General features: G+C 35.3%; 1 protein-coding gene and 1 long non-coding RNA gene across 4 annotated transcripts in view; one reads left to right on the top strand and one right to left on the bottom strand.

Annotated features, from left to right (window-relative positions):
* Window positions 1–26,775, bottom strand: part of efna3a (ephrin-A3a) — a 195,964-nt gene that overhangs the window by 49,065 nt on the left and 120,124 nt on the right. The gene's annotated exons all lie outside the window — the stretch shown is intronic.
* LOC141379007 (uncharacterized) lies at window positions 1,345–25,159 on the top strand. Its single transcript, XR_012394896.1, has 3 exons — window positions 1,345–1,560; window positions 14,652–14,813; window positions 22,909–25,159. It is a non-coding gene; the product is annotated as an uncharacterized lncRNA (long non-coding RNA).

Genomic DNA, 26,775 nt, shown 5'->3' with positions numbered 1-26,775 from the left:
TTGTTACGCTCACTTATGGTTTCCAAGACTCAGCAAAGAGTGTGTGTGAATGAGATGTCTTTATAGTCCTAGTAATCAGTCCATCATGAGCATCCAAATGTGTGAGTAATCAGGAACTGGCGTGTGAGTGCAAAAACTTCATGGAGTTGTATTTCATATAGTGACCGATCTGCACAGGCTAGATCACTGGTGATCGTAACGATCTACTATAATATTTTTTCTTCAGGAGAAAGTTTTATTTCAGCTACAATAAAAGCAGTTTTAAAAAAAAAAAAAAACATATTTATACAATTACTTTTATATTATAACAATATATTTATATTAATATATAAAAGCAATATTTTTTTTCGATTGTCTAGAGAACAAACCACTGTTGCCTAATTACCCTAACTTGCCTAACAAACCTAGTAAAGCTTTTAAATGTCACTTTAGGCTGAATACTAGTGTCTTGAAAAATATTTGGTAAAATATACTGTACTGTCTTCATGACAAAAAATAAAATAAATTAGTCATTAGAAATTAGTTATTAGAACTTTTATGTTTAGAAATGTGTTGAAAAAAATCCATTAAAGAGAAATTGACGAGAAAAAAATAAATAAAGGGGGGCTAATAATTTAGGAGGGCTAATAATTTGAGCTTCAACTGTATATGAACTCATTTGAATGATTTTTTTTTTTTTTTTTTGGACACTGAGCAAACTATTTGTCACTAGTTAAAGGGCTGACCCCCCTGCATCTTGTTTTGTGGTTAACCCCCTTGTAATTCACACCCTGACTGGCCATCAAATGGATGTTGGAATCTGACTCCATTCTCCTGGTTTCAGTCCATCTTTAACAGTCTGATAATTGGAAAATAGCCCAAAACCATCTTGAAAACTCAGCTTAGTCGTTCTGAAATTACACACTTGACCTTTAAGAGAGCGTTTTAAAAGTACAGATTAACACGATTTAAACTAATGCGCAGTAATTCAAACATATCAAATGCGCTTATCCTCTGTAAATGTCTTTGTTTGAGCGCCTCATCTCCACGAGTGGCTGCGTCATCGGAAGGCCTCTATCCGCCATGAATATTTGATTGTATCACGAAAATAACCAACCTTTTGAAATTACTGCACAAACACCCCTGAGCTAGGGCGCCCGACCAGAAAGCTTTGAGTAATTATTTACACTTTGTACACAATAACACAGACCCATGCGTACGGTTTGAGGCTGTCGTGGCTCAAGTTCAACAGGGACAGAGTGTGAGTGCATGAGGGCAGGACACAGAAGCTGCCGCTGCACCAAATAAATTAAAAATTTACAACCATCTAAGACTCTCTCTCTGTCTCTCGTCACCTCTCTCTCTGCTCTCGGCTCTTGAGAGAATGTACATCTAACTTATATAACTCCCATTACATCAAACTGTCTCCCAAAGGCATTCTGGGAATAGAGGTGGGATCTGTCTGCTGGAAAGATGGTGCTATCAGGTTCACATCAAATAAGGCCCCCATCAGAAGGTCAGTGTCCTTCATCAAGCCAGCGGAGAAGGCGAGAGGCTATTTGTCTTAATGGCTCTTCAGAGGTAAGAAATGTCAGAGGGAGCAACTGTTCCTCTTAGTGTCCGGCTAAACTGGTAATGGCGCCGTAAATTAGCCTGGGTTCGAAAGCTCGACAAGCACAGCGCCGAAATTACTGGGAGTGTTTGGATACCTTACAAATAGGATGGCTTCTGAAATGGAGTGTGAGGGTTGTGGTTTGATTGCGGGGTTGCAGATAAATGTGAATGCCTGCCCTATTATCGCAGATTTCTTTGGACGTATTGGGAAGCCGTCCAGGGATACTTTGTTTTACATATCCCTGAGGGTTCATTTGCTCTCTCTCTGCATGTTAACAAAGGCCTGGCATAACTAGGTTTCGTGCCAGAAGTTAAGTGTGTGTTAGGAAATACCACGGATAAAGAAAATGTGGTTAGTGTGTGTACTTTACATGGAGTTAAAATAGAACATGTAATACTGAAACCTTCAGTAAGTCTTTCTCTTTTATTTCCCAGGATTGAGACTGCTCTATTGTCCCAAATTAAGGGTGCTTTCACACCTGTAGTTCGCTTCATTTGGTCTGGACCAAGGGCAATAAATAATACATTGTTGGGTCGTTTTGGGTCGTTTACACACCACACTGCTGGCTTTGGTCGGAACCAGTGAAACGAACCAAAATGCAGTCATCTGACAAAATCCACATCTCTCATTGGCCAGATGTTGTTAAACATATTTCCTAAACTGCTTATCGATTGGTTAGAATTTACGTGCGGGAAAATGCCAATGAACTCCCACAAGTAAACAAAACCGGCCGACATAAAATGTCGTTAATTTAGCTAAAGTGCGACATGGTCATCTTACAGAAATATTACCAATGATCCATCAGGTAATGTTTTCCCCTCTCTCTGTTGGTAATGTGCTGTCAACAAATATTTTTCCTTCATATCCCATAATGCACAGCGCATCGGCCTACGGCAGCTGGATTAGTCCAAAAGGCGCACTTCTTTTTTCGATTGGACCTGTTTTAGTTCAGTTCATGTTCTCACCACAAATCGTTTGAAAGCGTACTGAGACCACCTCTTCAAGCAGGTCTCAGTACGCTTATGTGGTTCGCTTTTGGTGCGCACTCGAGTACGATTGCTGCATTCTCACCTGCCCAAACGAACCGCACCAAGAGGGAAAACGAACTCTAGTGCAATTCAATCGAACTAAATAAGGCAGGTGTGAAAGCACCCTAAGATCACAGACAACCACTGCAATTGTTACAAATGACTAGAGGTCATCAGGTAATACCAATGTGTGAATTTTCAAAGCATATAAAACCCCAAGTGATTGCCTAAATATGACTTACCATGAAAACTGCCCATGCATGAATCTGGTCTGTGCAGTCTTTTTATTTTGATGCTAAAAATTAACAAAATTGAGGAAGTATGTAATGAATTAAAGTCACGATTTGCTAAAAAATGTATTTGTTCACTCATTTTCTTAGTCTCTACATTAATCAGGGGTCGCCACTGCACATCAGAATGAACCGTGAACTTATCCAGCATATTTTACAGTGTGCATGCCCTTCCAGCTGTAACCCAACACTGGGAAACACCCATACACTCTCATTCACACACATACACTAAGGCCAATTTAGCTTATTCAGTTCACCAACACCGCATGTCTTTGGACTGTGGGGGAAACTGGAGCACCCGAAGGAAACTCACACAAACACAGGGAGAACATGCGAACTCCACACAAAAAGGCCAACTGACCCAGCCGGAACTTGAACCAGCAACCTTCTTGCTGTCAGGTAAAAAATAGAAAATGTATATCTGGGTTTTTTTTTTGTAAACTTTCTTTGGGCCCATTCCTCACAACTATCATTAGTCACCACAGTGAAATTAACCATCAATAAAAAAAAAAAAAAGATTTGTTCAAAATGACTCTAAAATTAATTCTACAGTGATGGGTCGTTCTTGAACGATTCATACATTTTGAACAAATCTTTTGTATGACTCATGGAGTGAATCATTCCTTTGTGCATGCGCACATTTGTGGGAGTGGAGCTCGCGTGCTACCTTGGAGTGCAACAAATACAACCTATATTAATATGAATGATATTGGATAATCCCGCATCGTGTTGGGGAATCATATCGATATATCCTCAGTACTAGATATATTGCCCAGCATTACTATATAGTACGCTAAAAACAGTATGCGAGCTGAGTGGCATGTCTGAATTCAGAGAATTCGAAAACAGCATGCGAGAGGCACCCAGATGACTAACTAATTCCGACGAGATTCTGAAGTGCGCATGCAATAAACGCTACACTATGCCATGTTGCACTGCAAGAAAATTCATGAATGGGAGTAAAGTGATGCAACTGATGCAGGTAGGAAACGTGATCACGACAAAGTGGCAAATATAGTACATCCGAGTTCCATTCATACTACTCACATTCATACTATATAGAATGTACTTTTCAGTAAATTCAATATAGTAGATATATATATATATATATATATATATATATATATATATATATATATATATATATATATATATATATATATATATATATATATATTCAATATAGTAAATTCAAATTCAAATGCAGTACCTACCGAGTAGTACGCGATTACAGACGCAGCCATGATTACATTGTGCGTATTCAATTTGAGTTTTTTAAAGGTCAAACTCTACTAATACTGCTAAATATAAAGGGATTAACATGTTTTTTTTTTCTCTAAGGAAATTCCCTCTCTACAGTCAATAAAAAGTGGCAACACTTTGGAATAAAAGCCTGATGCAAGAATTTACATCTGACATGCAAGCCTCATTTCTGCCACAACAAAACACAAGAATCCAAACCAAATGCGAAGCAAGTGGCACCCCTTTGAATCCCATTTGCAATGATTAATGTAGGATACTGTTTCCCGTGTCAATGTGTGTGTGTGTGTGTGTGTGGGAGTCAACAGTGAATCCTCGTCTGGCTCTGTCATCCACCCACACCCTGAGGGGAACCTCAGAGGCCGGACTGTTACTTGCCAGGAGCATTAGCGCTAGGATTTCGCAATGAATCAAGCTACTAAACCATAAATGGACCATAAATTCAGGGACTACGGAAAGTGAACTGCAGCCGTTATATACGAGCAGCTGCTGCAATGCGCAATATGTTTGTTTGCTTGTGGCAAATGATTGCCGCCCCCCTCAGCGAATACATTCACATCAAACACCCGCCTTGCTCCATGCTGGGCGTTTGGGATATATTTTGATGACAATTACCGTTTGAAAAAGCATGCGCGCACCTGTGTGTATATAGTCATTTATATATACACACACCACATAAAAGCCAACAAATTGGTTATTAGTTCAGGAGCCAATAGAAGCCCCATAGCAATTCGTGTTCAGTTTCCTGCTCAAAGGCTAATCATAGAATAACTCCAGGGGCAAAAGTCACACCAGAGACCCTTGAGAAGAATGCGAGCGGTTCCTGCCTGATTGAGTGAAGAACCAGGGTTATAATCATATCCTTGAGCAAGTGACAGTCCGCACAGGTACACATGTAATCCATTTGCTTTGTGTTTGTGTGGCTGCTTTTGAAGCACTGTATCAGGCAGGGAGACATAAATCAAGGTGCTGGTGGGTTGTTCAGTTAGTGCTGTGCTGAGTTTGGTGCGTTTCTTAAAAAAAACATCATCCCTCTGCTCAGCTCTGCTGTCGGGGTGTTGCTGTGGGTGTAAATCTAACATTGAGAGTGTTTACATGTACATTGACCAGCCACTTTATTAGTTACACCTTACTAGTACTAGGTTGGACCCTCGTTTGCCTACAGAACTGCCTTAATCCTGCATGGCATAGATTCACTAAGGTACTGGAAACCTCAGAAATTTTGGTCCATATTGACTTTATAGCATCACGCAGTTGCTGCAGATTTGTCAGCTGCACATTCATGATGCGAATCTCCCGTTCCACCACATCCCAAAGGTGCTCTTTTGGATTGAGATCTGGCCATTCTCCCTGACCCCTGAAATCAACAAGGTATTTGCGCCCACAGAACTGCCACTTACTGTATATTTTCTCAATTTTCTGTTAACCCTAAAGATGGTTGTGCGTGAAAATCCCAGTAGATCAGCAGTTTCTGAAATACTACGACCAGCTCGTTTGGTATATGGGTCAGTGACAAAACAGGTTTGGCAAGATGGGAAATTTAAAAATCTTTTACAAAGTTGATTTAAAAGCATCCGTCAGATATTTTAAAATGTACAGATTGTATTCATGTTGATTTTATGTAATTAAAAATAACATTTACACCATTTTTTACAGACATTAAGACTGAATGCAACTGAAAATGTCAAATGGTGTAACTGCCAAAAATTGTGAAATATTAAATAATTTACTCCTCCTAGATGATATGCAAGTGTACACACTGAAATAAATACTTCATTTTAAAATACCACAATAACATTTATTGTATTCGCATTATCTCTAAATGTACATTTTAATGAGTTTTTGCAATATTCGGCCAGACACATGCTAAAAACACTTCTGGTTTCTAAATAATCTTTGACAAATTATGTAAAAAAATGTTAAAAACTATTTTATTACACAAAACTAAGTGTTTTAATTTTAATTTCACATTATTTCCATGTACATAATTATATTTTTATGTAAAATACTGGTTACACCAATTGACAAAAACCAGTTACACCACCTGACAGTGTTGCTTCTACAGCCAAAGATTTTGAAATAGACAATTAAAATCAATTCAAATTAAGAATGAAAGTCAACAATTTCAGTGGGATTGTCATTGACAAATGTGTTTAGAACAATGAAACCAGGTTGCTGAACTTTAATACACCAAGTAATAACATCCTTTACATTAAATGTGTGGCCCTCATCAATAGAATATTAACAAACTAAAGAAACATGTTTAACATTTAACACCTTTTCCATCACTGTTTCTTTTCAGTTGGCTTAATTAAAATAAAAATAAGTAGATGATATTAGAAAAAAATCCACTATTTTACTTTTAAGCTATTTAGAAACAATTTGCCAAACACTGTACGTAAATCACTAGTACGTAAGAACTGCTGCTTACTCGTTGTTGCCTTGGTGCTGGGATTAAAGGCCAATTTTTGTAAGCATACACGACTGACTGACAACAAATAATTTCATGAGTGTATCCACAACTTATCCACAAACTATTTATTTTATACAGTTAACTTCAGAATTATGCAGAATTATTATTAGTCCCCCTGAGCTATTAGCTCCCCTGTTATTTTTTCCCCAATTTCGGTTTAACAGAGAGAAGGTTTTTTCAACACATTTTCAACACATAATAGTTTTAATAACTCATCTCTAATAACTGATTTATTTTCTCTTTGCCATGATGACAGTAAATAATATTAGACTAGATATTCTTCAAGACACTTCTATACAGCTTAAAGTAGCATTTAAAGGCTTAATTAGGTTAACTAGGCAGGTTAGAGTAATTAGATAAGTTATTGTATATCCATGGTTTGTTCTGTAGACTATCGCGGGGAAAAAGCTTAAAAGGGCCAATAATTTTTACCTCAAAATGGCTTTTAAAAATTGCTTTTATTCTAGCCTAAATAAAACAAATAAGACTTTCTCCAGAAGAAAATTTTTTATCAGACATGCTGTAAAAAAACCCAAACAAAACTGATTTCAACTGCAATTCATTTGTTTAGCAACTTCTGACTTGTTCTTCACAACTTTTCATCATTAAAGTTCCTCCGAGTCACCTCCAGTTGTTAATAATAATAGTACAACAGCAAGCGCATCAAGTATGAAAACCTCCAAAACTTAAGGCTGTGTGCACTCAGTCTATAGAGGCTTGTCAACCTTGTTTCATTTCCCATGTTAATTTTTTCTTTTATTTAAAAAAGAAATTCCCAAGTTCTCTTTAACAGAGAGAATATTATTGTCAACACATTTCTAAACAAAATAGTTTAAATGACTAAATTCTGATAACTGATTTCTTCCGTAATCTTTGCCATGATGACAGCACATAATATTTGACTAGATAATTTGTAAGACATTAGTATTCAGCCTAAAGTGACATTTAAAAATATAATTAGGTTAATTAGGCAAGTAAGATCTATTGGCCAAGTCATTGGGTAACTGTGGTTTGTTCTGTATTTAAGAAGGCTAACAATATTGACCTTAAAAACTGCTTAAACATTTTAAAAACTGCTTTTATTCTATCCAAACTAAAAGAAATAAGACTTTCTCAAGAAGAAAAAAAATACTTACAACATTTCAAAGGAGGGTGATACAGTGGCTAATGGTTAGCACAGTTGTCTCACAGCAAGAAGGTTGCTGGTTTGAGTCCAAGATGGACCAGGATGGCTTACTGTGTGGAGTTGACATGGGTTTCCTCTGGGAGCTCCAGTTTCCCCCACAGTCCAAAGACTTGCGGTATAGGTGAATTAGAAAAACTAAATTGACTGTAGTGTATGAATGTGTGTGTGAATGAGAGAGTGTGTACATTATATTGTGTGAATATAAACATGGATTAACATAAACAAAAAAAAAACATTCATGTTGTGCAGTAAAATAATTTTATCCTATGTTTACAGAGCTTTAATAGTAAGGTTGTGGATTAAGCACCTATTTCTCAAACAAAAATAAATAAATAATCTACACTATGAACACAAATAGTAGTTTAATTTATGTCGCATTTTTGATCAGCATCATGAACTAATGATATTTGACTAAATTGACCCCTGACAGAAAGACTCCTGCTATACGAGTCAAATGGTGTAACCAGTTACACCCCTTGACATTTCAATTTAAAATGAAATTTGACAGGCATTATCAATAACATCTATGTAAGCACATGGGCTTGGTGGGAATATTTCAAATTTAACTTTTAAATATAATACTTATTTTTATAATTATGAACAATTATCAGTGCATTTCTGGGGTCTTACCATTTGACATGCATATCTAAGAATAGCTGACCATACCTTAAAAAGGTCAAAGTATCTCACATTTTAAAAAGAGTTACTAACCTTTGCATGCAGCAATTAGTCTTATCAAGAGTTCTTCTCTGTGATTCAATTTCCTGTCTAACTGTCTTGTGCACAATATTAACAAAATGGCTCAATAAATGGTGGTTACACCATCTTGACATTTCAGAAATTTGAGGTGACAGAAAAAATTCCCCAAATGAATTATAATATTTAAAACAATTGTGCTATATTTACCTTTATTTACTATTAAATATGTCTAATGTAAAATTATGCCAGACTAGCCGATACAATGTTTCATTGAGGCTTTCACTTTTTTTAAACAAGGTAAACTATTTGGTACCAATTTTTTTTGGTTACACCACATTGACATTCTTGCAATAATCCCCTAAAAATTTTCTTAAAATGGATTAAAACCAAAAAATTAAACTTGGTCCTCAAAATAGAGAATGTATGCAAGTAATTTGCTTATTTATTTTGAAACTGTAACCTACTTGAATTTATTTAAAAGACATGGACACAAAAAAATGAGCGTCACGTCATTGACCCATAAACAACCATGCCACGTTCAAAGTCACATAAATGACCTTTCTTCCACATTGTGATGCTCGGTTTGAAATGTAGCAGATCGTCTTGACCATGTCTACATGCCCAAATGCTAAAGATGCTGACATGTGATTGGCTGATTAGAAATGTGCATTAACAAACAGTTGGACAGATGTACCAAATAAAGTGGCCGGTGAGTGTATGTTTTACATACTAGAACGTATGTTCCCCCCCCCCCCCCCCCCCCCCAAAAAAATATAAATAATTAAAAAAAAAATCACTAAATATGTTCTTCTACAGCTGTTTCATTGTAAACAAACAGTTAAACGGTCAGTGATATGTTGTATTGTTTATAAAAGAAAAAAAATAGTTTACCTTAGCAGCAAATAAATTAGCAAACATTTCATCTTATTAAAATTAATAGCTATTATAAAGAAATAGAATCAAGCAATCAAATCTCTTTAATCTGTTCCTTACTGTACAACTTACACATTCTGATTAAAGAACAACGATTAAATCTCTCATTTATTTAGATTTTTCATTTGATTGAATTAAATAACAGGTGTCACTTTACAAATGCACACATCTAACAATACATCTAACGTTACTTAAGACAAAATTAGTTGTGTTTGAAAAACAAAAAAACACCAAGATCGACATCTATTTATCTATTGCGTCTATCACTATAGAGCACATCAGCTGACAGTCACGCACCGCTATATGACTGTTTTGAGGATTGCATAGAAGGGGCCACAGCACCTGTAATGAAAACGAAGAGAATCCCGACATTTTTATATACAGTATATATATATTTTAAAGTGTTTTTATGCCTAAATAAAGCAAAATCACAGAAAAGACTCACATTTAAAAGCGAGGGGCATCCCCTGGTTGTTCGGCGGTAAGTGTTGTGTATATTATTGCCACCCTTTTTAGAAAGATTACAAATACAGGACAAATACGGGAAAATACCTATACAGGATGGTAGCGGGATAGAACTGTAAAATACGGGAGAATCCCGGGAAAAACGGTAGGGTTGACAGGTATGATACAGGCATCTGTACACTGTATATAATCATGCTATTAACATTCTGTTCTAACTGCATGTGCTTGTGAGGGTGCACACTTTGTCTCCAGCGTGCCATCTGTGGAATGCGATTTGAATGAATATAAATGAATGTGGTTAAATATGCTATGAATATGTAAGTTGCGTGTAAATCAAAGAGGTTCAATCTTGACATGTAAACATGTCATAACAGGATTAAGTTCTTATTCTGATTATTGGACATAATCACATTATTTATGTGCATGTAAATGGAGTCATTGCCTTCTGTTTATATTCAATGGAAAACTTCATCATTTACTTTATAATACTATAAAACTAATCTATAAAACTTCTCATCATTTACTCTATAATAATATTAATATTAATAAAAGAGTTTGGACCAAAAAATTTTATTTACTCATCATTTACTCAACCTCAAGTGCTTCAAAACCTGTATGAATCTTGTTTTTTGTTGATCAGAAAAGAAAACATGTTGAAGTATGTTAGAAAAATCTAACCATTGACTTTCATAGTCAGTATTACAGGTTTCCAACGTCAGTCAAAATTCTGTATGTTCTATTGTGCTCTACAGAAGAAAGAACCTTAAACATTATTTAGGGCAAGTGAGTAGTGGGTAAATGATAACAGATATTTAATTTCTGAGCGAACTATCCCTTTAATGCTATAGTCTAAACTATAAACACAGAGAATTTTAGCAAATGCTGAAATGCACTTCCAGCGTGCTTCTTTGTCTTTCCCACCACAGCTGTTACTTTTCCACTTTTCACTTTCGCACGAAAGAACAAACAATAATACTCAATGCGCGCACACACACACACACATACACACACACACACACACACACACACACACACACACACACACACACACACACACACACACAGGCAATGTGTGAAAGCATCGTTAGCTCATCTAATCAGTGTTAATTACTCTACTTACCGACAGTCCCACCTGTCATACAATAGCCTTGTTCCAAAACCTAATGAGCTGTCTACCTAGACAACATCATAGTGCTCCCAACATAAATTCGTTCAAATGGCACCATCTAAGACCCTGTAACACCTGGTACCGTACTAGATCTGCACGGTATCAGAAAAATCGTACATTGCAATATTCTGTAAATAATAATAATAATTAACATATATTAATATATTTTGAAAAATGTTGGAAATCTGTAACCATTGACTATAAAAGTTAATGGTTAGATGTTTCTAAAATGTTTCAACATGCATCTTCTCTTGTGTTCAACAACAACAACAAAAGATTTATAAAGGTTTGGAACCACTTGGTTGAGTAAATGATGAGTAAATAAAAAATGTGGGGTGAACTCTTTTAGTAATTTACAGTCTCGATGTAACTGAATTTCTTTGAATCTGCTTCTCCAAGAATTAAATTTGTTTATCCAAGAGAATTTTCAGTAGCATTATTATTATTAATAGTAGTAGTAGTAGTAGTAGTTTTAGTAGTAGTAGTAGTAGTAGAAGTAGTAGTAGCAGTAGTAGTAGTAGTAGTTTTGCAATATGTATTGTGATATGAATACAATTGATGACTTGAATATCTGTGTTTGGAAAGAATTTATTATTTTACACTGCTTAAATTATAATAAACAACCTACAAGCATGGATAAACACAACAGATACAACTCAAATACACAATTTTTTATTGTTTTTTGAGGAGTTTAACAATATTCAAGTAAACAGGAATTAAATAATCAAATGCAAAATAGTACTAGCAAAATAGTGTAGTCTTCGTTATGGATAATTCAATAAAATTAATCGTTATTAAAGCTACAAACAGTACAATTTCAACATTGCATATGCTGCAATGTGTCTATTGCAAATGACTACATTGAGATATGCAGAAATAATATATTGTGCAGCACTACCTGATACCAAGGTGTGTTTTCTTGATCTGATTAAAATTATTTGTTTTTTCCCCCACAATTCCTGAATTAAAAGAATAATTCACCTAAATATTTAAATCCTGTCATCTTTAATTTTGAGTTTGATTTGAGTTTTCCAGATATCAGAGAAGAAACAAAATTAATTCAGGGGCTTTTTTCTGTATAGACAAGCACCACAAATAACTTTGTTAGCATGATAATATTCATTACAATCACCCAAGGGATGTGAAGGAAATTCACAAAATAATTTGTTTTTTCTAATATTTGCTGAATATGCATTTAAGTTATCATTCATTTTTTAAATAAAAACTCCTGACAATATTTTCAGAGAGCAATAAAAGTAAAACACTGGTTTGTGGTTAATGAGCTTAAATTTAGACAGAAATGTACAGTAGCCCACAGATTAAAGGGATAACTTAAAAAAAAAAAAAAAACGCTGTTGACTTTGCCTATTTTTTATAATCATCCATGTTTCATCTACATTGTAAATTTAATGCACCATATATACTTACTTTTTTTAAGTACAGTAAAGGCCACTAATCACGTCTACTGTGGATACATAAGTTGAAACTGTACAGTACAATTGCTGTATTAGGAACTCTTTATAAATGAATGAAGGGAGGAAGGAAGGAAGGAAGGAAGGAAGGCAAGAAGGAAGGAAGAAAGGAAGGAAGGAAGGAAGGAAGGAAGGAAGGAAAGAAGGCAAGAAGGAAGGAAGAAAGGAAGGAAGGAAGAAAGGAAGGAAGGAAGGAAGGAAGGAAAGAAGGCAAGAAGGAAGGAAGAAAGGAAGGAAGGAAGGAAGGAAGGAAAGAAGGCAAGAAGGAAGGAAGGAAGGAAGGAAGGAAGGAAGGAAGGAAGGAAGGAAGTGTCGGGGAAGCAACAGTTTTAACCCAAAAATGACCAGTCTGTCAGATGAAGAAGAGCCACAGATCTGAGTTGATTCAGAGATTCAATTAAAAAGAAAGTTACTCAAAAGCGGTCATCCATCAGAAAACCAGAAAACCAAGGGAAATCAAAAATATATATTTGCTTAAATTACTCAATTTGTTTATAATATTTGAGAGTGGACAAAAGACATGGACCTAAGATATCAAGTTCTGACCAAAACAGAGCACCAAAATTCTCATCATATAAAGCCATTGAATCAACTGGAAAAAGTTACCTTATTCTCATCTGAGCTCAACATCAGCCCAGTCTCTCTGAACCCTAGAAATGGCTTTGCATTAAAATTCCAAACACTAATGACCAGCCTGTTCGGTAACAACAAGTATGTGCAACACAAATACTCACGCTCTGATTATTAGGCTCCAATCGAAAAAATCCAATGCAAAAATCGTTTTATTTTTGCATGCTATGTTACTGCTAATGTATTCGATTAGTCACATTGAAATATAAGAAACAGCTCATTTCATATTATTTCAGAACTTTTTTTCTCATAATACTGTCTATATAAAAGATTATTCAGTCAAATATACTGTACAATTCATTTAAAACTACCATCAAACAATTGGAATGCACAGTAAGTTGAATATCCATTGTGCTTCATGTTTCAGTGCTATTTGCGTTGTGTGCTGCTGACTTGCTGCCTATGTCGAGCGTTCCAATTCAGTCACTTATGAACAGGCCCTTATGGAATCTAAGCACACAAAAGAAATGGAACAGTCATCATTTACAGAATGGAATATTTCATATAATTATGTTTAACGCTCATCTACCGATAACAGTGAAGTACGATTAGCTCAATTAAACACAGTTTACAGCATTAATGTAAATTTTTTCCTGAAGAAAACAAAACTGCATAAAAAGAGGGACCTTTGAGAAGCTGCATGTTTTATAGGATGCTTTTATGGAAGTTTGTTGCTTATATATTATAGGTATTAGACTATTAGATTTAGCAATAGAGCTAATTAAACGCTCAAACTCTTTATAGTCAGGGGAATTCAGTGTTTTGGAAAATATTTGTTTCAGAAGAAGTTCCTCTGTGATGTTGCGGTTACAGTGGTTGTGGTCTTATGGTCTGACTTTGCTTAGACAAAAGTCTTGTCACTTAACAGAAATAATGTACAGTATAGAATATGAAGTCATGGTGCAGTGGAAAAAGCGTTAATAGTGTCTATGACTCCCATGAGCTTAGAGGACTGCATCCATACATCTCTACAATGACTCAAATGACTTATTAATAGTCATCTGAACTCTCAGGTGTCTACAAGTCAACCCAGTTAAACATCAATGTGTAAGTCAAATGTACATATGTATAAAAAGTTTTTTATGTATATTTCTTATTTTCATTGTATATATATATATATATATATATATATATATATATATATATTTGGAATAACTTTCAGAAAGACATCAGCAGTGGCTTATATCAAAGGCAAAAGCCTTTAGATTTATGTTTACTCTTATTTTACCAAATATAAAAGATGATTATATTTACAATTTTAGTTATTTAGTTAAGACAGTAAGGTCTGGAATGGCAAAGAAAGTGTTCTTGCAGGACTCCAGAGTTAATCAAGACTCATTGGATTTATCTTCAATGCCTCCTCCTTCATCTTACCCCAGACATTCTTAATAATGTTCATATCTGGTGGCTTGGCTGGCCAATCCTAGAGCTTGCTTTCCTTCTTTGCTTTCAGGGACTTTAATGTGGAGGCTGAAATATGAGGAGCGCTATCCTGCTGAAGAATTTGCCCTCTCCTATAGTTTGTAATGTAATGGGCAGCACACATGTCTTGATTCCTCAGGCTGTTGATGTTACCATCCACTCTGCAGATCTCTTGCATGCCCTCATACTAAAGGTAACCCCAAACCATGATTTTTCCTTCACCAAACTTGACTGATTTCTATGAGAATCTTGGGTCTTCTGCAGTATTTATGATGATTGCTATGCAGTTCAACAGATCAGAAAAATCTACCTTCTGCCTCTTTTCCAAATGATCAATTAGAAGTCAAGCTATTATTTGTTGCTCTTACAACTGGGATCGACAACAAGACTTTTGTCAGGTAGTGTATTATAGGTTACTCATTTTAGGCACTTTACTTCTAGATTACTTTTTCATCTAACTTTTTTTGTCTAACTTGGAATATACAGGTTAAGTCAAAATGATCCGCCCTCCTGTGATTGTTTTCCTTTTCAAATGTTTCACAAATAATATTTAACAGAGCAAAGAATTTTTCACGTTATTTCTTTTAATATTTTTTTTATTTTGAAGAAAGCCTTTTTTGTTTTATTTCAGCTAGAATAAAAACCGTTTTTAATTAAAAACATTAAAAAAAACATTTTAAAGTCAATAATATTTAGCAATATAAAACCAATAAAAACCAAAATCTTATTACAAGTAAATTAAATGACGAGTACTTAATCTATGAGCAAAAATCTGATTACGCAATCCAAGTTACATGTTATCAGTTCCTATCTAGCAGTGGATGTCTGGCTTATTAAATGTTTTTCTCATTTAAGGCATACTGAACATAAAAGAAATATTAATATACTCAAATTCTTATGTGCAATAAGAAAAACATCTTCTAAGAGGGATGTTATGTCTGCCTCTGAATACACCGATAGACCACAGTATGCTGCATTTCTTTTCTTCTTGACTGTTTGTATATTTCCGTGGGTTGGCATGCAGGTTAACCTTTCCGCCCGTTCTCTCACTTTATGTGTTGTGTGTGTGCGTGTGTGTGTGTGTGTGTGTGTGTGTGTGTGTGGTTGACGCTTAATCTGTGGGACCTGCGGAATGCGAAACAGTCATCTAAAAATACCCAGACTGCCCAGTGTGCATTGAGGCTACGATGGTTTGATGTGTCTAATCTCCCTTTCCTAACTCCGCTATACTGTTTCTCAAAGAGAGAGAGAGAGAGAGATAGAGAGAAAGGCAGTGACCCGGCCCAACACAGCCATCTCATTACACTGGGGAATATAAGAGAGAGAGAGAGAGAGACCAACAGAGGACGAGAGAGATACAGGAACACTGGGAAAACACAGACGGGGGAACATGAAGGGATTCAGGGATAAGGCCAGGGATGGATGGAAATGAGGAAGTCAGAGGTAAAAAAGAGCAGTGTGTGTCCAGATATGGAAAAAGTGAAGGACAGGTGAAGAAAACTGGATAAGAAGGAAACGGATGATGGAAGATAACAGCAGTTTTGAGACTTGAACACTGTTTAGATAGAACAAAGGTGAGGTGAAGAAAAAGGGAATTTCGGATAAGGTTGACCAGTCTTTATACAGGACATGCCGAAAAGTAACAATAAAACATTAAAAACCTAAAACTGATTTGATATTAAGAAATTATTAATGAAAACAGACAAATAAATAAATAAATGACAACACAGTAATAATGTATATTTAAAAAATAAACAAAAAAGAGCAATAACTAATGCGTGGAAATATACACTCACTGGTCACTTTATTAGGTACACCTGTCTAACTGCTCGTTAACGCAAATTTCTAGTCAGCCAATGACATGGCAGCAACTCAATGCATTTATTCATGTAGACATGAGCTGCGTCCCAAATCGCATACTTATGCACTATTCTACGCCATTTTGTAGTATAAATAGTGCAAGTAGTGTGTCCACACTGAAAACTCAAAAAATAATAAGTGCACTTTAATTACCCGGATGATGCACTCATTCAGCCGCTAAAATGAAGTGTGTATCAATGGAAACTTCACGCACTCAACGACCGCAGGTTTGCTTACGTAGCGAAAAGGGGCGGAGCTATCGGACGCACATGTTGATTTACTTTATTTATTTTGGATGGTGAAAGCAAAATTTTCCTACAAGAGTGATTATAGCGCCTCCCGATGGTGAATGCGGTTATACTCACGGCAGGTAACATTTGATAAATCGGTCGTTTATTTCACTGATTAGGCAACCGGCAAACGTCATCAGGGAAACGGTTTGAATTTCTGCTTAGTAAAAAAAACATTAGTGTGCCATTTGGGACGCCACTACATACATATACTATCCTGTTGAGTGTGTAAGTGCATAAGTACATAGTGCATGAGCGTATAGTGTGCCATTTGGAACGCAGCTATGGTCAAGACCAGGGGTGGCCAATCCTGTTCCTGGAGATCTACCTTCCTGCAGATTTCAGTTGCAACCCTTATCAAACACACCTGTCTGTAATTATCAAGTGGATTTCAGGTTTTATTTAATTTGTTCAGGTGACTTTGATCAGGGTTGGAGCTAAACTGTACAGGAAGGTAGATCTCCAGGAACAGGATTGAGCACCCCTGGTCAAGACGATCTGCTGCAGTTCAAACCAAGCATCAGAATGAGGAAGAAAGGTGATTTAAGTGACTTCGGACGTAACATGGTTGTTGTTGCTAGACGGGTTGGTCGGAGTATTTTAGAAACAGCTGACCTACTGGGATTTTCACGCACAACCATCTCTAGGGTTTATAGAAATTGGTCTGAAAAAGAGCAAACTTCCAGTAAGCGGCAGGTCTGTTAATTAAGTTAATTTATTTCTTAGAACTTAAAACTATTCTTAAAACTTTTTCAGGTTATGCAAGCAGTTTTAATTCAGTTTAATGTAATATTAAGTATCTAATATTATTGTAATATTTAATGCATGTAATGTAATATTTAATGTAATACACGGAATATTTAGGGTGAAAGATATTTTAAAGGAATAGTTCATCCAAAAATGAAAATACACTCACTATGTACTCAATTCATCAAGTGGTTATAAGCCGTTGGAAGTTTCTTTCTTTTGTTAAACACTACAGAAGATATTTTAAATATGTATCTCTTTAAGCTCACCAAGGCTTCAGTAGTTCTGATAAAAAATAAAGAATGTGAAACATGGCGTTAATTATATTTCAGCATCATTACTTCAGCCTTCAACGCAAATGATCCGTCAGGACATATTGCAATGTTTTGATTTGGTTCTGAAGAAACATTTCTTATAATTATAAATGTTTAAAATATTTGAGCTGCTTTTCTTTTTTATCTAACTTGGTATATACAGCAGGGAAAATAAGTATTAAACACGTCACCATTTTTCTCAGAAAACATATTTCTGAAGGTGCTGTTGACTTGAAATTTTCACCGGATGTTGATAACAACCAAAGAAATTCATATTCAGTATGCAAAGAAAACAAATCTAATTAGTTTACAAATGAAGTTATGTGTAATAAAAGGAAACGACACAGGCAACAAGTATTGAACACATGAAGAAAGGGAGGTATAGAAAGGCAGTGAAGCCCAGACTGTCACGTCTGCTGTAGTGCCATCTTGTGCTTTTCTGGACACTAGTTATGTTTTGGTTTGTTCCTGTTTTGTAGTTCACGTGATCACTAACTGTTTCAAGCTGTCTGTCATTGTCTAATTATTGCTGTCTTTATAAGCTTTGTTACATTGTGTTTAGTTTGCCTTTAGATTTTTGCTGTTTGCTCACGCACTCTGTTTACATGATTCTGTTTTGTTTTGTCCGGCTCTTATCTGGTCCTAGTCTGCTCACTGCCACTTCACTTTGTTTCATGTTATGATTATATTTTTGAATACCTGTTCAAACTTTGTTTGATTCACTTTTGTTTATTGTGTTGTACTTTTTGTCTCTGTTCGATTTTTGTACCTGGCCTGGCCCCGTATTTTTTATTAAAACCTCAATTGCTGCACTTGGATATATCTTGTATTTTTGCAAGCCCATCGTGAAACAGACAGCAGCTGAAATCTCTCACTAGTTCTTCCGCAACCCTCTGCCCTTCGTCATTGTAAATGAATATCAGCTGCTTCAGTCCAACATCTACATTAGAGCAGGATGATGAAGATGAAATCAGGGTGGACATTTCAGCAAAACGATGATGCAAAACACAGCCAAGTGAAACTCTTCAATGCTTTCAGAGAAAGCCAAACAAGCTGTAGAATGGCCCAGCCAATCACCTGACTTGAATCCAATGTAAAATACAAATTAAAGCTCAGATTTGATAGGCGAGACCCACAGAACCATCAAAATTTAACACTCTGTTGAAATCTGTGAAAAAAACTCACATCTAACTAATGCATGCGACTTCATTCTCCATATGAGAGGTCTTCAGTAGTTCAGTACTTCCTCTTTGTGTCATTCCATTGTTATTACATGTAACTCATTACAAATTTTTCAGATTTCTTTGTTTTGTTTTCATTGTTATGTTAGTATTGTTTGTTTGTTTTTTAACCAAAATATGGTTTAACATCCAAAATATGGTTTAACAAAGTTTCATGTCAACAGCTCCTTTAGAAATATTATTCCCAGGAAAAAAAAAACATGAAGTGTTCCATACTTTTTTTCCCTGCTGTAAAATAAACTAAACAAAGAGAAAACATTGAAAATTAATTAAACATTACATTACAAGTATGAACCGCAGTGGGTTTGTGAATTAATAAAATATTAATAATAAATTAAATCCTGATAAAAAATGTTAAATAAATAATTTAAACACTTGAAACGCAGATATTTTCATTTTTAGCAACTTACACGATCATTTGCTTTATGCATAGTCAAATTTCTTGGGAGGTGTTTTTATTTTCTCCCTACAAACTCAGAAACATGGATCACATTTGATGACATTTACATGGCTGATCATCAATGTTGAAAACATTTGTGCTGCTTTTTTTTCTTGTTGTGAAAACCCAGCTTGATCTCACGAGGAAACTTAAGTATTTTACGTTTTGACAGTTTAGTGGCTAATTCGTACGAATTTGTGCGAGTTCGGTCGTATGAAAATGTACGATTTTAAAAAGTAGGCGTGACACCTAACCACACCCCTAAACCCAACCACCATTGGGGGATAAGCAAATCGTACTAAATTGTACGAATTAGATCATACAAATTTATACAAATTAGCCACTAAATTAAAAAGTAATGAATTTCCGTTAGATTGTGTTGGAAAACCACAACGCATATCTCTTCAGAATTCTTTTAAAAACACACACACACACACACACAAGAAGGCAATGCTGCAATCCAAGAGCCAATTCCCTGTGAAGCTTCTGAAAGCAGTTTGATCACGCGAGTGGACTCAGTCAAACCAAACATTTAAGAGAACACCTTCATTCTTTCAGACATCACAGCCTTTTGCCCGCGAGTCAATATAAAGCAACAGCCTGTCAGGGAGCCTGTTTTAAGGGTGAACACACTTCTTGTAAACAAAAGCTGCATCTCTGCTGTTTTACGGCGGCCACTTTGCTCAGATAAAAGCTTCTTCGGCACGTTCACAGCCTGGTACACACGAAGCCAAGCTAGCAGGGCTAACAAAAGAAACAAAGACTGTAGAAGAGTGAGACAGGGAAAAAAAAAAGAAACACACAGCAGACCAAAAAGAAGAAGTCAGGGAGACTGAGAGTGAGAAGGAGAATGTTAATAGAGAACGTAATGGCCATGACCTTCACCAAGATGAAAGTCTGAGAGATCCTACCAGCATGGCGAGATCTTCAGCGCTGGTGGATGAAGTGATTAGCATTGCAGTAAGGAGAAAGAGGGCGAAGAAAGCAGATCTGCTCCCGTATGCAGGAGGGTGTGTATGAAGTCTAAAGGAGACTGTCTGGGCACTGATGCGTGCAGAGTCACCCCCTGTTTGAGGTTACGCGTCTAACGTTAGATAACAGCCATCCATTTTAATGCATGTATGTGAGGGAGGGAGAACTCCGAGTCTGGAAATTGAACCGTTAAAGCTGAAATGCGGTGAAATGTAACCACACTAAATGCCTCTTGCTGGACAGCGTGTCATTTCTCCCCGGCGGCACGTCGATTTACTGCTTACAAACTTAATTGGTCAAGATCAGCATTATGACAGTTCATGTTTCAAACTGTTTATGCTCCACAAGTCACACTCGATGAGCTACAAACACGGATAAATAAAGCAACTTAGAATATATCCAGCTGGAATAAGTAAACGATAGAAGTTTAACACTTATATGTTTTGCTATTTTAACCATCTTCAGTTTAAAAATGTACATTGATTCCTAAATTCTGACAACTTTTAGTCTGCTCGTTTAGTTGATGGGACAATACAATTTACTAGACACTGTTTAGCACAACTCCCATTTAAAATGTTTTGTTACTTTCCATAAGCATTCATTTTCTGTCTATTTTACTGTGGTTTTGACTTTATTTGTGTTGGCAGTGGAGAACAAGTAAAAGCATAAAATTATTAGAAACAAATATAAAAAAAAAAAAAAAAACGTGCAATTAAAAATATAATGTTTGCATACAAAATTTAAAATAATTTGGTGACTAAATGTAATAAATGTAATGAGTTGTTTTGTTATTTTATCCAAAATAAATAGAAAATCCAGAAATTATATTACATACATACAGGATGTAACGATAAATTGATTAAAAATGTATTAAAATATGTGACGATTTAAATCGGTTGCGATGTTAAACAAATCACGATACAGTTGGAGTAGAAGCTATGCCTCATTCACAGTAGCAGCGACTTTGTAGCTGCCTGTCACTCAGGTGTGCGTTTCCGAAAACAATGGTTGATCTACTAAGGTTGCAAGTTCCTTGTTACAAACATAGTTTGCTGATTTGGCGTTTTCCAAATTCATCGTTCCAACAAACATTTGCAAACTATGTGGCAAACTTAGTCCATTTACATTTGTTCTATTCCCAGTTATACCCCTATGCCCTATTAATTTATAATGTTCCAACATGTAAACTTGGAATTATTAAAAAATAAAAAGCATTATTTCATCTCTCTTAGGAGTAATTTGCTTTTAAAGTAGTTTTTACAGTTCAGTTTTAGTAATCTTTATATTGACAATTGCGTTGCCTTTGTAGTGCACTTTTAAAACATATTTGCCATTTTGAACGCAGCCATGGCTCATGACGAAAGCTATTGGTGATCTATTATTTAAAAGCGGAATTTACAATACATTTCCAAAGCTTGAGAAAACAAAAAATATATAGCTTATGTTAATGCTTTTACTTTATACTCGGTTATTTATTAAGAAATGTATCTGTACTGTATGGGCCTGTTGGTTAGAACATTTCTGCAGTGGCTGAGTGTGTAATTGTAAAAGTTTTAAAACTATGAGTAGATTTAAAGTAGTGTAAAAGTATAACAAATAAATAAATAAACAATGTCCTACTTAATAATAATAATAACAACAATGATACATTAATAATTAAATAATAATAATAATAATAATAATAATAATAATAATATATTATTATTAAGTAGGATTTTTTTCCTATTCTTAATAAATAGCCTACTGTAAATCACAACCATTAAACTAATGATTTATATGATTTATATATGAGATTATAACACATTAGTTAAGTAGTTTTATGTTTTAGAATATGGAATATTCTCAATAATATTTATTAAGCAAACTTTGGCCCTATATGTGCCGTTTAAATATATTTAAATTAATATGAAAAACAAGTGCATGGTTTTTACTAAAACAAATAGCCTAATGGATTTTAAAAAAAATGCCTGTAAAACAATATAATTGCCACAAAAAAACATACAATGTTTTATTTCTCTAAAGAACTTGTTACTCCACTCCGTTTAGAGCGTCATGATGGGCGTTTTACATTCTAACTAACGTGGTTCAAACGATGGAACTGCGACACAGCACTACATCGTTCCTTTCCCAAACCGTGCATCGTACTGTGATAGTTCAGCCACGAGTTATGTAGTTGCAGGAGCCTCTGCAGGTGCAGAGAAAGGATCACATGAGATCTACTGGATTGGCTGTCGCTCAAGAATGTTGCCCACTTGGTTGCCAATGGTTGATATGGCTTGCATAGACTGAGGAAGTCGCTTGTCGCTTTGCCGCTGCAAGTCGCTCATAGTGTGAATGAGGCTTTAGTATGGATGAATCTATAAGTGGATGAGTTTCTTTAGAAAAGTTTACATCATATTTTTTGTTTTGAATCTCATTCCTACAGCTTCTCCACGATGGACGTCCAGCATTCTCCGGTAGCTTCTCCACGATGGACGTCCAGTGCTCTCTAGCCTCCGGTGCCTAGATTGCCTAGATTTGGGACATGGCAACCATGGATTTGCACTTCAGTGTTTGGACTTTCAGCAGTGAAAATTAAAACACACTGAATTGAACTTGAAGACTACTGACACAGTTTTAATTACTAGAACTTCTATGTTAAGCAACTTTTACACAATAAAAGCGCTATAAAAAGAAAAAAAAAATGGTGGCAGCAGTGAAAATCTTGGGCTGTGGACAACTTGAAACTTGTTTTGTTCTCTGATGCGTCCACCTTCACTGTCTTTCTCACATCCAGGAGAGTTACAGTGTGGAGAAGCCCCAAAGAAGCGTACCACTCAGACTGTTGAATGCCCAGAATGAAGCATGGTGGTGGATCAGTGATAATATGGTCTGCAATATCATGGCAAATCCCTCTGGCCTCTGTGCAGTACTTGTATTTCTCATTCCCAAGATGAATTGATGCTGTATTGGTTGCTGAGAAAAAGCCCTACAGCATACTAATGAATTATTGTGGTCTAAATCCAGGCTTTTTAGTTTCATTGTCCAACCCCTGTATTTTTTACATCCATTTATGCTATGTAACATACATTTATTGCTCTATTACGCGTGCATATTTTGCTAATAAAATAAGACTAATTCTCTGTGATAAAAAGTGTGATAACATGCCCAAGTCTCACATTAATAAAGGACGATTTGAGGTTAAAGGATTCAGAAATCAGAAAAGGCGTGATTTGGATGGAAATGTTGGCGTTCTGGAGCCATGCTGAACTGCGCTGAGTCTTGGCCGACCTTCTCACTTCCAAGACAGTCAGTGGATTTTTTTTTTTAAATCACCAAAATCATAAAAGGAGGTGATAATAATTTGCATATTCCAGGTGTGCAGAGATGATTAAAAATGATTGTTTGCTAATTTAGATGAGAAAAGCAATGGTTTGACGTCTGGGGTGTTTGTGATGAGCTGAGCGAATGGGAGCAGCTGCCCTGGTAAGAGGCTGGCACCTGTGCCAGAGGACGTGCAAACGCCAGGCTTTCACAGAGCTTTACCACCATATGATTGTGAGGACACTGACTGAAAGCTGACCCAAGTGCTTAAACAGTAAAGTCAAAATTATTAGCACTTTTTTTCTTTTTCAAATATTTCTCAAATTATGTTAAAGAGAGTAAGACATTTTTTACAGTATTTCCTATTGGTTTCTTCGGGAAAGTCTTATTTGTTTTATTTCAGCTAGAATAAAAACATTTTCTTTTTTTTACTATTTTAAGGTCGATATTATTCACCCCATTAAGCAATACAAATATATTTTTTATTGTCTACAGAACAAACAACTGTATGCAATGATTTGCCTGATTACCCTATTTTGAAAACTAACCTACACTTTTAGCCCTTGCCTTATTAAAATAGCCAGTGTTTTGCTGTAATAAAAGGAAACAATTTTTTACTGTAAAACGAGCAGGATTTGCATGAGATTGTGTAGTGCAAAGAATAAATTTCAGTAATTACCTTTGTGTAGCCATTACAGGTAGTAACTGTGATAATAAATGGTAAATTACTGTTCAACCATTGAACAGTCATGCTTTTATTGTGTTATATATAGAATAGTGCGTTTATCTTAATGCAGAAAACAGTGATTTAGACATTGACACACATACACAGGATGTCTGTCTTATTCAAAACACAAAATTGTGAAAAAAGTTTTTTCAGAATATGTTGGCCCTTTAAGAGAGCCAGGTGTTTGACTTGTTTACTACTGAGTGCTCTATACTGTCTATCACTTCAGATGCAGAGTTTGATGTTTTAAGCCTTGAAAAAGAATTTACAACGAGTAAGTAAAATGTGTTCGAATGGATTTTAGGATTTGTAAGTCTTTGTATTAAGTTATATTGTTGTTGTCATGAACTGTGTACTTGAAGGCTACGTTGTTAGCTAGTTAGCCTCTCCTCATATAACTTCTTACGTTACTTTCATTTAAGTATATTTATTCATTGGATATTGCCTATTTCCATAATGTACATATGCTAATAGTGTAATGTTTTTGACAAATAACCAAATATTATACACATAAAGACCATTAAATTCTAATCTCCTCAGTTAGGTCGCTAAGATGCACAGCAAACCTTCGCACCTTTTTTTGTTGTACATTTTCTGTTGTATATTTGTTTGCTGCCAAAACAATAAAATACATTTGTCTAAAGAAATGATATGCTGTCTAATTTAATAACACTTAAAAATACTGATTAAATTTAGTAACACCATTATGCAGTATAATACTGTGAGTTGGAACACTACAGTACAGTAATTACCTGTAAGCAGTTTCCAGTTACTGCTACCGCTCTATACAGTAATTTTCTGACAACACTGTTGCCAGCTACTCACTGTAACCAAACCATTACAGTGGTTACAGCTACTCACTGTAAAAAGCCTGGTAAAGTCTAATAGTGTAGTTAAGCCTTTAAATGTCACTTTAAGATGTGTCTTGAAAAATATCTAGTCAAATAGATATAAAAGAAATCATGATAAAAGAAATCTGATATTAGAAATTAGTTATTTAAACAATTATGTTTAAAATTTTGTTGAAAAAAATCTTTTTCAACTGTATATGTCGCGTATGTAATGTCCTAAACTGGCAATGTAGACATTAGCAGAGCCCAGGCTTATTGGAGACATGTGCCTTGATCTGCATTTTTGCGAAGCATTAAATATATTGCTATGGGTTAGTTTCATTGCACATTTCAGATGACAAATCCACTAGAGGGCGCTGTCTACATGTTTGTGAATCAGAAATATGCTACTTAAGGTATTTTGTTGTACGTTTCAGATACACATCTTTATTATAAACATCCAAAAGTAGCTGGGGTTTATGGTACAGATCCCTTAGTGTACACTTGCAAACCTAAAACTTTCTCTAAATCCAACCAATAGTGTTTTCAAAAGAGACCTTGATTTGACATTGCTTCCATCTCTTTTGCAGAGCCATGCTTTTCCAGATTTAAACCCGAGCACTGTATAACATTGTACAATGTGAGCTACTGAGCAAACTGACCATGCCAGAAATGTTGTCCACATGGAGATAGATAGGTGAGGCAAATTCAATTCCAAATCATAGACATAGTTAAGTAGTTTTGTGGTAATTGTTTGGTGTTGTCCAAAGAATTGCACAAAAAATATTCACTATTTGTTGGTAATATGTTCCTAAAACAAACCTCTGCCAGTTTAAGTAGGTTTTTGCGGGATCACAAAAATCTAAGCTGAGGATTATATTGGGCCTGTGCCACATAATTGTGATCATGTCTATTCACTGTAAACAAGCAGTTTACCAGCAAATTCCTTTAAATCAATTACAGCAAAAACACTGTATTTACATTTACAGCAGCATTTATCTTGCTATGTATGTATTTAACGAACTGTATATCTTTATTGTAAATTATACAGTCATTTTCACAATGCAAATTTAAAATACAGTAACATACTGCATAATAGTATTATACGTCTCATATTACAGTTAAATAATGTGTCATTTACAAAAATCGGAAGCTTTAAAAGTGTTTTAAATAAAATATACCAATGCCACATGACCAGATCTGTTTACATACTTTCTGCTGGCACATTTAGAGGATGTAAGAGGTGTAAATTGGTTAACAGTTATTCTGACAACAATTTTTTTTTCCCACCGGACACTGTTGTGACCAAGTATATTATGTTGATATATTGTATAACCACGCTGCAAAAAATAAATAAATAAATAAATTGAATAAAAAAATAAGCTTTTCTTAGAGTTTTTTGTCTTGTTTCATGTAAAAACATTAAAAAAAA

This window comes from Danio rerio, chromosome 19, assembly GCF_049306965.1.
Source record: "Danio rerio strain Tuebingen ecotype United States chromosome 19, GRCz12tu, whole genome shotgun sequence".
In the NCBI taxonomy this organism is placed as follows: Eukaryota; Metazoa; Chordata; class Actinopteri; order Cypriniformes; family Danionidae; genus Danio; species Danio rerio.
This window is presented reverse-complemented; position numbering and strand designations above follow the sequence as displayed.